Here is an 11,722-nt window from a genome sequence, read left to right as displayed (position 1 = left end):
AAAACAAGGCACTATTCATCATTCATCAATGTGTTGACGATGCACATTTCAAGAAGATTTAGAATGTAAGTACTGCCAGAGAAGGCTGTAGTATACTTGTTCGTTGTCATGCAGGAGGGGAGAGGATTAAGAAAGTGAAGCTTTAAACCCTTAGAAGGCAGTATGAGTTACTGCAAATGGAGGACATCGATCAGTTTGGTGAGTATTTCAACAAATACTGACCATAACGAATCAAATGAAAGGGTGCGGGGAATCCATCAATGATCTGATGATCATGGAGAGAATTATGAGATCGTTACCACGGAAGTTTGACTATATAGTTGTTGCAATAGAAAAGTCTAAAGATCTTTCAAAGATGAAGATTGAAGAGCTTCAAAGTTCACTAGAAGCCCATAAAATGAGGATGATTGATAGGAATCCAGTCAACAACGATGAACAGGTCTTGAAAGTGCACCATTCAAGAAATGATGAGAAGAAAAAGTCAAAGAAGTGGAAAGGGAAACATACAAAAGGGAGTTGGAAGGATTATAAGACTAAGGATGATAAGTTTGTATCAGTGGAGAAAGATGGAAGAGCAGAGAAGAATTATCCAAAGAAGTATAAAATAAGTATCGAATGCTTCAACAGTCACAAGTATGGACATTTCGCATATGAGTGTTATGCGGAGAAAGGGAAACAAAAGAAACATCAAGGAAAAGAAGCGCATGTTGCTCAGGAGGATTCAAATTCAGAACTGCTAACCTTGATGGTGACTACTTCGGTTGAAAGCTCTAGTTCTCATGCTGACTTATGGTTCCTAGACTCTGGGTGCTCAAACCATATGACGTGCCATCAAGAATGGCTAATTAATTTTGATGCCATGAAGAAGAGTAAAGTAAAGTTTGTAGATGACAGTACTCTGAAGGTGGAGGGCATGGGAAATGTTGTGATTCGAAGGAAGAATAGCTCGCATGCTATGATCACTGGCGTGCTTCTTGTTCCTGACATGAAGTGCAATCTGTTAACCGTTGGACAGTTGATCCAAAGAGGGTTTAAAGTGGTGATGGAAGATAACAAGGTCGAGCTATTTGATGGTGACAAGAATTTAATCTTGAGAAGCAAGATTTCCAAGAACAGAACATTTCAGATTAGCCTGGAAGCGGTAGAAAGTTCTGAGTGCATGACTTTAGTGAAGAATAGTGATGAGAGCTGGCTATGGCACTTGAGCCATGGTCATCTGAATTTCAAGAGTTTGCAGCAACTCAGTATGAAGGAAATTGTTTCTGGCTTACCCAAAATCATCTTGCCAGAGGAGGTTTGCGAAACCTGTATGGTTGGAAACATACGAGGAAATCTTTTAAAACCCACTTAAGCATGAGAGCAAAGGACTGTCTAGGAGTAGTACATTCAAACATTTGTGGTCCAATTGAGGTGCCTACAGTTGCTGGAAATAGGTACTTCATCACATTCATTGATGAATATAGTAGGATGATCTGGGTGTATTTGATTAAAGTGAAGAGTGACACATTGGAAATCTTCATATGATTTAAGGCACATGTTGAAAGGGAAAGTGGTAGACAACTGAAGATACTCAAGATAGACGGGGGAGGAGAATATACCTTTGCCGCTTTCGAGAGTCACTGCCAGATGCATGGGATCACTCATGAGATCACCGCTCCATACATTCCTCAGCATAACTGGCTTGCAAAAAGGAGGAACTGAACGATTCTCAACATGGCTAGAAGCTTGTTGAAGGAGAAGGCGTTGCCACGAAAGTTGTGGGGCGAGGCAGTGTCCACAGCTGCCCACTTGCTTAACAGGTGTCCAACGAAGAAGCTAAAGGGAAATGTGCCACTTAAGGCGTGAATAGGTGAGAGGCCAACAATTGTCCATTTGAAAGTGTTTGGCTCACTCACATTCGTGCATGTCTCGAATCAGAAGAGATCAAAGTTGGAGGATAAAAGTAGGGCAATGTTGTTCATTAGTTATCACCCCACTGGTGCTTACAAACTCTTCGATCCAATTGAAGAGAAAGTTACCTTGAGCAAAGACGTGGTGGTTCTAGAAGACAAAAGTTGGGATTGGAATTAGAACCACACCAGTCTGGTGAAGACCAAGATAGTTAAGGATGTTGATAACTCTATCTCAACAGAGTCATAAACGACATTGGAAGACAGGAGGTGAGTGCCGAATAGTGAAACTGGTAGACCACGAAGACAGCGAGTGCAACCATAGAGATTTGGTGAGTGTGAAGTTTACTCAGATGCACAAATCGTAATGAAGGGGATTTGGTTCACATGGCTTTGCTGGCTAGAGCAGAACCTATAGATGAAGTTGAGGCATTGAAAGAACCGGTGTGGGGAAATGCGATGAGAGAAGAGATCGAATCCATTGAGAAAAATGGAACATGGTGACTTATTAATCTTCCAGCTGGGAAGAAGAGTATTGAAGTGAAGTGGGTGTTCAAACGCAAGCTAAAGCCAGACTGGTGGCAAAGGGCTTCCTCTAGAGGCAATGCTTAGATTTCACTAAGGTGTTTGTGCCAGTTGCAAGGATGGAGATATATGATTGGTAGTAGCTGTGACATGCGCAAGGTGCTGGTCTTTGTTCCAGCTCGATGTGAAGTCCTCCTTTCTACATGGTCCATTGGAAGAAGAAGTATATGTACAACAACCACCTGGGTTTGTTGACAAAGGTAGAGAACACCAGGTGTACAAGCTACAAAAGACATTATATGGATTGAGACAAGCTCCTAGGACATGGAATAAGCGCATCGACTCGTTCCTGCTGAAGCTCAATTTTACCAGATGTGTGGTTGAACACGGTGTTTACGTAAAAGGGGGTGAAGGAGAGGACTTGTTGATCATCTGCTTGTACGTGAATGATTTTCTCATCACTGGATCAAATCCAAAATGTATAGACGAGTTGAAGAGGGTTATACAGTCAGAGTTTGAGATGACTGACTTGGGCAAGTTGAGCTACTTCTTGGACTTGGAGTTCACCTATACTGCAACAGGGTTAATCTTGCATCAGAAGAAATATGTTAAGGAGTTGCTAGAGAGATTTGGCATGACTGTGTGTAACTCAGTCCAATCGAAGTAAATCTGAAGCTGGTGAATAATGAAAATGAAGAAGATGCTGAAGAAACCGTTTTTAAGCAGATTGTAGGCTCTCTATGATTTTTATGCAATAGTAGAACAGACTTGTCATTCAGTGTGGGACTGATAAGTAGGTTTATGGGCAGTCCAAAAAAATTGCTTATGCTTGCAGCCAATAGGGTGTTGAGGTACGTCAGAGGCACTGCAGACTTTGGGATATTATTTCCAATTGGAAGTAATAAGAATGATGTAGGAGACTTGAAACTTGTTGGCTTCATGGACTCAAACCATGGTGGTGATTGTGTTGAGAGGAAAAGTACATCAGGTTATATATTCATGCTAAATGGTTCACCCATTTCATGGTGTTCGAAGAAGCAACCAGTGGTGGCGCTATCCAGTTATGAAGCGGAATACATAGCACATAGTTATGCAGCGTGTCAAGGGGTATGACTGGAGGAAGTGCTGAAAGAATTGATTATTCTTGTGAAAGCACTGTTGCATCTTAGAATTGATAATATGTCTGCCATAAATCTTTCTAAAAATCCCGTGAGCCATGGTAGAAGTAAGCACATGGAGGTGAAATACCACTTCCTTAGAGATATGGTGAACAAAGGAAGAATAAAGTTGGTGTACTGCAACACTGAAACACAATTAGCATATGTCTTTACAAAAGCTGTAAACATTGAGAGATTTGGATGATTGAGAAAGAAAATTGGAGTTAAATCCATTTGTGAATGTTCGACTTGAGGAGGAATATTGCGTATAGCAAGTCAAACTATTAAATAGTTAGTTTTACGGTTATCAGTTTCTGTTTTTACTGATACGTTACACACTCTGTATAAAAGCTGCATTGCTTTTCTGTTTTCAATAATACAGATACTTCATTCTTCACTTTTCTCTCTTCCAATTCTCCAATATAAATCTGCACTATCACCTCCTAGCATCTGCGCCATCGAAACATCCTCACCATCTGCTCACACCAATCAGATGATCATCGTCAAAGAGATCAAACATACACAAACAAATAAATAAGAAACACACAAAAGGGTAAGCTAATGTAAAAAGAATGAAACACATGATATTAAGGTTCATCATGCAACACTTTTTATACAAAGATAAACAATCATCCTAAGCATACCATCAACCTAGACTTGAGCATCATAATATGAATGTCAAGCTATGACATGTCATGCACTTGTGGTGACCTCTATTTCTATATAGAAACATTGCCAATGTATTTCACCCTACCACATACACAAGGTTAGTCTATTCCATGTCTTAGACCATAATGGAGCACCTAGACTAGAATCTCATGCTACTCTTACCACATGCATTACTCCTCTTTAATTAAAAATGAATGACCATTAGAGTGTCAGGATAACCCCCAAGACTAAGCTTCCTACGTTCATGCCAACGACACTTGGTACAACCACTTAGAATTTTTGTTAGAAACTCTTATTCCATCACACTTTGAAACATACATCAACCTCATTCAAAACCATTAATAACACTTCATAAATCATACCAAACATATCATACAATATCATCAAATCCATAAAAGAAACCATAAAAGCCAAAGAAGGAGAAAACAAAGATAAAAAGCTAAGTAAACTGGCATTGAGTGACACCTCCTCGCCGTTGAGCGCCATCCCTCTCCTATTCCTAACGTCTAACCGCCACCCCCTACATCTGGGCGTCAAACCTCTCGCAATTTTGGCGCTCAAGCCCCGTTAACAACTATTGAGCGCAACACCAGAAAATTCTAGTCGCATGTCTTAAACTACGAATTAAAGAAAAAGGAGCATAAACTTACTTAGAATGAAAACTAATAGATAAGGATTAGAGATCAACACCGTAATCTCCTAGACACTTCCTGTCAATTAAATGAGTAAAGGAGTCAGAAATCTTAGAAAGAAGAGAAGAAAACTCAGAGAACAAATTTTTATAAAGATGATGAGTGTTTTACATGATAAGACGAGTTTATGAAATTCTATTTATATTAGGTTTAATCCTTTAGTACATCCCTATTTATGTACGAATTTCTCAATTGGGTCCTCGTTTTTTAAAGTGTATCAAAATGGTCCTTAATTTTGAAAATTGATATCAATTGAGTCCTTTCCGTTAAGTTGGCTGGACGGCGTTAAAAAAATTGATGAGTGGATGCTGAGATGACGAACGAACGCTCGTCCACCAGCGAACGAACGCTCGTCCACCAGCGAACGAACGCTCGTCCACCAGCGAACGAACGCTCGTCCACCAGCGAACGAGCGTTCGTTCGCTGGTGAACGAGCGCGAACGAGCGTTCGTTCGCTGGTGAACGAGCGCGAACGAGCGTTCGTTCGCTGGTGAACGAGCGCGAACGAGCGTTCGTTCGCTGGTGAACGAGCGCGAACGAACGTTCGTTCGCTGGGGGACGAGCGTTCGTTCGCTGGGAGACGAGCGTTCGTTCGTCATCTCAGCATCCACTCATCAATTTTTTTAACGCCGTTCAGCCAACTTAACGGAAAGGACTCAATTGATATCAATTTTCAAAATTAAGGACCATTTTGATACACTTTAAAAAACGAGGACCCAATTGAGAAATTCGTACATAAATAGGGATGTACTAAAGGATTAAACCTTTATATTATTGAATTATTTTAATTTTAAAATACTCGATCTCATTATTTTAAAACACCAATAAATTCTAATACTCTATTTTCTATGTTTTTACCATTTTCTTACCATTTTCAATAATATCTATATTTATAAATTATGAGATTTTTTTCCTGTGTTTATATTTATTTTTCAATTTTAACTTTTAAACCAAACTTTTTGAATTAAAATAACTTTTTTTATTGATTTTATTCTTTAAATTTAATGATTTTTTTAATTTAACTTTTTTTAAACTTAATAATTTATTTAATTATAAAACTACTTGACAAAATAAATAGATATTATTTATAATCATAAAAAAAATTTATATTTGTAACATCCCAAAATACAGTAATTACCATAAATCAGAATTAATTACAATTAACAGTAATCACAAACAGTCTTTGTATTAAATCAGATTCACAAAAGCCAAACGGCATCAGTACAGGGAACGCGTATAAACGCATACGAATGAAACCAAGAGTGAACGTTCTTTGATACCTAAACTAACGTACATCAAAATACAATCAGAGATGATTAAGACGAACGGCCTTACAAAATAATTGGCCGAACGTTCATACTATACTAACACGCGCAGTACTATTCTAACGAGCACTCTAAGGCTCGGCCTTTACTTCAACCTCCACCAGGTTAGCTTCATCCAAATTTTCTTCTTCCAGCATTTGCTCAAGGGACGCCCCACCATCTGCTCACATCCACAACGGATGATCATTGCATTTTGACAAGACGGAGATACATGGACAGTAACAACACAATGGAAATGCAAGGGTAAGCTTATAATATTTAATTTATACAATCAACACATACATTTACATATCAATCCACACATACAACATGTAAGCTTATCAATTAACAATCATATGGATACGTATAAAAGAAAGACAGACTGTCCGGACTGTATGAACCGTGTAGCTACAGGCGTCCTTGCACCCGAGTGGTGTGGTAACTGTATTGCACTCGACAGCTGCCACTCGAGGTTAGCTCTATCCAAAGTACCCCTAAGGAATAGAACCTCCTGCCATTCCCACACATGAGTACTCCCTTCTACGTGAAGATGAGTATCACGGAATATCAGGATGGACCAAGCCAGCATTAGCATGCCCACAGTCATACTTTACAAAACTCAATAATCAATCATATCTGAGACGTTCCTCCTTGGAACGCTCGTTAAAATCCACTTCCAATAATTCGTTCAAAATATCATTCGCCCATATTAAACAGTTCTCTTATTCACATTTTCATTCTGTGTTCCACTCTCTTAAATTAACGAACGTTCATCACTTAATCAATAGGGACTAACGTGTTACAGTACTCCAACATCCTCGTTTCTGAACAAAAGAAACGAACCATTTATCCACTTAATACGTTACGACACTTAATAATTTGAAGGAACTGATCTTAGAAGATATGGATAATATTTAGAAAGATTTTAAGTATAAAGACTCCAGGTAGAATCCAAAGGATAAAGCCAGTAAGGAAATATTTAGATAAACAACCAAATATGATTGAATTCAGAAGACAACACTGCCAGTCAAAAAACCGAACGTTAATTAACAATTTGGACGAACGCCAGTTACGTTCGCTCAGAATTCAATGATAAGGACGAGCGTTCAGTTATAAAACCGAACCCTGCGTTGGACGAACGCTAGGTAGATGACCGAGCACAAATCAGAACGAACGCTTGGTATAAACCGAGCGCTATTTAGGACGAACGCTTCGGTATAAGACCGAGCGCCAATTGGGACGAACGTTCAATATAAGGCCGAACGCTCTGTAGAACGAACGTTCGACACAAGGTCGAACGACATTAAGGACGAACGCTCGTCTTAAGGCCGAACGTCATTGAGGACGAACGCTCGACTTAAGGCCGAACGTCACGTATTTATAAAGTTTCAAATATTTATCTATACTGAGCCGAACCGAACGCTCATTCACAAAAATGGGGACGCTCGTTCTCGAGCAGAATTCTTTCCAAATGAAAGAATTCCAATCTAAGTTATTTTAATGAAAACCGAACGGTCTAAGACCGTACAGTGACGAGCGTCATTTAGCAAAGGGGATGATCTAAAATTTCAGATTTTCACAAGCTTAACATAATTTTCCAGATTTCCATCTTATAAACTTTATAACTTTCATTCCAGATTTAATTCATCTTCAACTTCACCATCATGCAGATTTCAACATTTTAATAATTCCAACTATACAATAACCATACTCCATTCATACATAATCAACTCAACATGCATTTAAATCAAAATCAACAGCGTATATATATAAAACATACAAGCAGTGTTCTCCCATGACAGATCCATCCAAACCAGAATTCATATCAGATATCATTAACCATTCATAACAGCTCAACTTCATATTTTTCACACATGCAATCCAGATTACACAACAACAAGTATAAATTAAACATATAAGCTTCCCTTACCTGGTCTAGCAGTGAAAGTTTAACAGTGTAACTTGATTCTTTCCAACTATGAATTTCTACCCGACAAGCTCTTTCTTACGCTCCTCAACTAGGTTTAACCAAAGAGAACTCAGAAACTCAGATTTTATTCTTGCATGCAACTGAAACAGTGTTCATAGTAACTCCAAAACTAGGGTATGGCTGGGAAACTTACCGGTTACAGGATCTAAAGAAGTTCGGATCAAAATGAAGCTTACTGGCCCGTGAACGTTCCTATGGTTTCAGAAAGTTGATTGGAGTTGAAAGAAGTGAGTAATGGTAGAGAGAAGATGAAGGTTCTTAGAGAGAAGTTGGAGAAGATGGAAGGTTTGGTTTCTGAGGAAGACGAAGTGTGCGTGCAAGTGAGAGAGAGTTTCTCAAAACTCAGACTTTTGTGGATTCCACGTCAAAACAGGCGAGCGTCTCCCAGCCTGCCACCTGCACACCAAACCCTGCTTTGGAAGCTTCTCCCGCGACACGTGGCGTGCGTGCATGCAAAGATTGGTGCGTTTTTAATGCACTGAATGTGTGCAGTGGTGCGTGTTTCAGAGAATGATGTGGCACGGTATCAGTGCACAGCAGAGAGATTAAAAGCAGATTTGAAGAGGAATTTAATAAGATAAGCATTGATTATAGTGTGCATTAATCTGATTTAACACAGAATTATTATTGCTAATTATATAGGGTTTTACATTCTCCCTAACTACAAAAATTTTCGTCCTCGAAAATTCAGAAATTACAAGCAAATAAGTGCGGATACAAATCCTTCATTGCACTCTCCACTTCCCACGTTGAATCTCCAGTCTTAGCGTCCCACACTATCTTCACCAAACGAATGTCTTTTCCTTTATGTAACTTGGTGCGTTCATCTTCAATGCGGACTGGTTGTAGCTCCAACGTTCGGTCTGGACGCAGTTGAATGTTTTCCAGCTCCAAGACATGAGAAGGATTAGCTATATATCTCCTAAGCTGAGACACATGGAAGACTGGATGCAGATTTGATAGCTGAGGAGGCAATGCGAGTTCATAGGCTACTGGTCCAATCTTCTTCAATATTTGATACGGCCCTATGAACTTGGGAGACAGTTTCTTTGGACGAACAACTCTGCCTACTCCAGTGATCGGATTCAGTCTCAAAAACACGTGGTCTCCTGCAGCAAACTCCAATGGTCTCCTTCTTCTATCCGCATAGGATTTCTGCCTGCTCAAGGACGTCTTTAATCTATCTTGGATTAATTTAACTTTCTCGGTTGTTTGCTGGATGAGTTCAGGTCCAGTTACCACGTTCTCTCCCTCTTGGAACCAGCAAAGTGGCGTTCTGCACTTCCTCCCATAGAGAGCTTCAAACGGCGCCATCCCAATGCTAGCTTGAAAGCTGTTGTTGTACGTGAACTCCACCAGTGGCAATACCTCATCCCATGCGCCTAAGTGGTCTAGGACGCACGTCCTCAGTAAATCCTCCAGCGTCTGGATGACGTTCGGATTGGCCGTCCGTTTGCGGATGATATGCTGAACTCATCTGCAGCTTGCTCCCCAACTCGCCTTGTAATGATTGCCAAAACCGAGAGGTGAATCTCGTGTCTCGGTCAGAAATGATGCTTGAGGGCACTCCATGAAGACGAACGATCTCCTTGATATATAACTTGGCCAAATTTGTCATTGACATCTTCAGGTTCACGGCCAAGAAGTGTGCGCTCTTCGTTAATCTGTCCACGATCACCCAGATTGAGTCATGATTCCTAACCGTTCGTGGCAGATGAGTCACAAAATCCATGGAGATGCTGTCCCATTTCCACTCTGGAATTTCTAATGGTTGAAGCAAACCACCTGGTCGTTGGTGTTCGGCCTTAGCACGCTGACAAGTTAAACAGGACGCCACAAAACGAGCGACATCACTCTTCATTCCAGGCCACCAGAACGAACGCCTAAGATCTTGGTACATCTTAGTCATACCGGGATGTATGCTAAGACGACTATGGTGTGCTTCCTCTAGTATGATCCGTTTCAGCTCGCCATCATTAGGAACGCACGTCCTACCCATGTAACGCAATAGGCCGTCCGTCCCTGCATTGAATCCCTTTGTTTTGTCTGAACCGAGCGCGCTAGAGATCTTCACTAACTCTTCGTCCTCACGTTGCTTCATCCAGATACGGTCAAATACCGTGCTTGATATCCTCAGGTTGCAGCACTTGATGCTGTTCGGTTCTAATTCGAACTGCAACCTTAGATCTCTGAAGCTCTCCACCAAATTTAACTCTTTCACCATCATAACCGAGACATGCACTGCCTTCCTGCTTAGGGCGTCTGCTACTACATTGGCCTTCCCAGGGTGATAGAGCAACTCAAACTCATAGTCTTTCAGGAATTCTAGCCAACGCCTCTGCCTCATGTTCAACTCCTTCTGATCAAATAAATATTTGAGGCTCTTGTGATCACTGAAGACTTGGAAGGTGGATCCGTATAGATAATGCCTCCAAATCTTCAATGCGAACACGACAGCTGCCAATTCCAGGTCGTGTGTGGGGTAGTTCTTCTCATGAATTTTCAATTGGCGGGATGCGTAAGCTACTGCTCGTTTCTCCTGCATCAGCACACAACCCAACCCTTGATGAGACGCGTCACAGTAGACTTCAAAGGGCTTGGACGTGTCTGGAATAATCAGCACTGGAGCACTCGTCAACTTCACTTTCAACTCCTGGAAACGTTCCTCACACAAGTCAGTCCAAGCAAACGGCTGGTCTTTCCTTGTAAGCTGCGTCAACGGTGCTACTATCTTGGAAAACCCTTCAATGAAACGCCTATAGTAGCCCGCAAGACCAACAAAGCTTCTCACTTCCGTGACTGAACGAGGACGTTCCCATTCCATAACTGCACGTACCTTGGCTGGATCTACCGAGATCCCTCCAGCGGACACAATATGTCCAAGAAACTGCACCTCCTTCATCCAGAATTCACACTTGGACAGTTTTGCATACAACTCCTTCTCTCTCAACACGTTTAGTACTGCCCTCAAGTGTTCTTCATGTTCGTCATTGGTCTTGGAGTAGATGAGAATATCATCAATAAAAACGACCACAAATTTGTCCAGATACGGCCTGAAAATGTGGTTCATATAATCCATGAACACTGCAGGAGCGTTCGTTACTCCAAAGGGCATCACCACGTACTCGTAGTGTCCATAACGGGACCTGAATGCTGTCTTTTGGATGTCGTCTTCCTTCACCCTGATTTGGTGATATCCCGAACGCAAATCAATCTTAGAGAACACCGTTGCCCCATGCAGTTGATCCAATAAGTCATCAATCCTTGGCAACGGGTATTTGTTCTTGATGGTCAGCTTGTTTAATTGCCTGTAGTCTATACATAACCGAGAGCTGCCATCCTTCTTCTTCACTAGCAGCACAGGTGCTCCCCAGGGTGATACGCTCGGCCTTATAAATTGCTTCTCCATCAGTTCTTCAATCTGCTTTTTGAGTTCGACCAACTCTGCAGGCGCCATACGGTAAGGTTGAACAGATATAGGGGCTGCCGTGGTCAC

This window comes from Vigna umbellata, chromosome 3, assembly GCF_029865625.1.
Source record: "Vigna umbellata cultivar VRB3 chromosome 3, Vumbellata_1.0, whole genome shotgun sequence".
NCBI classification, from domain to species: domain Eukaryota; kingdom Viridiplantae; phylum Streptophyta; class Magnoliopsida; order Fabales; family Fabaceae; genus Vigna; species Vigna umbellata.
This window is presented reverse-complemented; position numbering follows the sequence as displayed.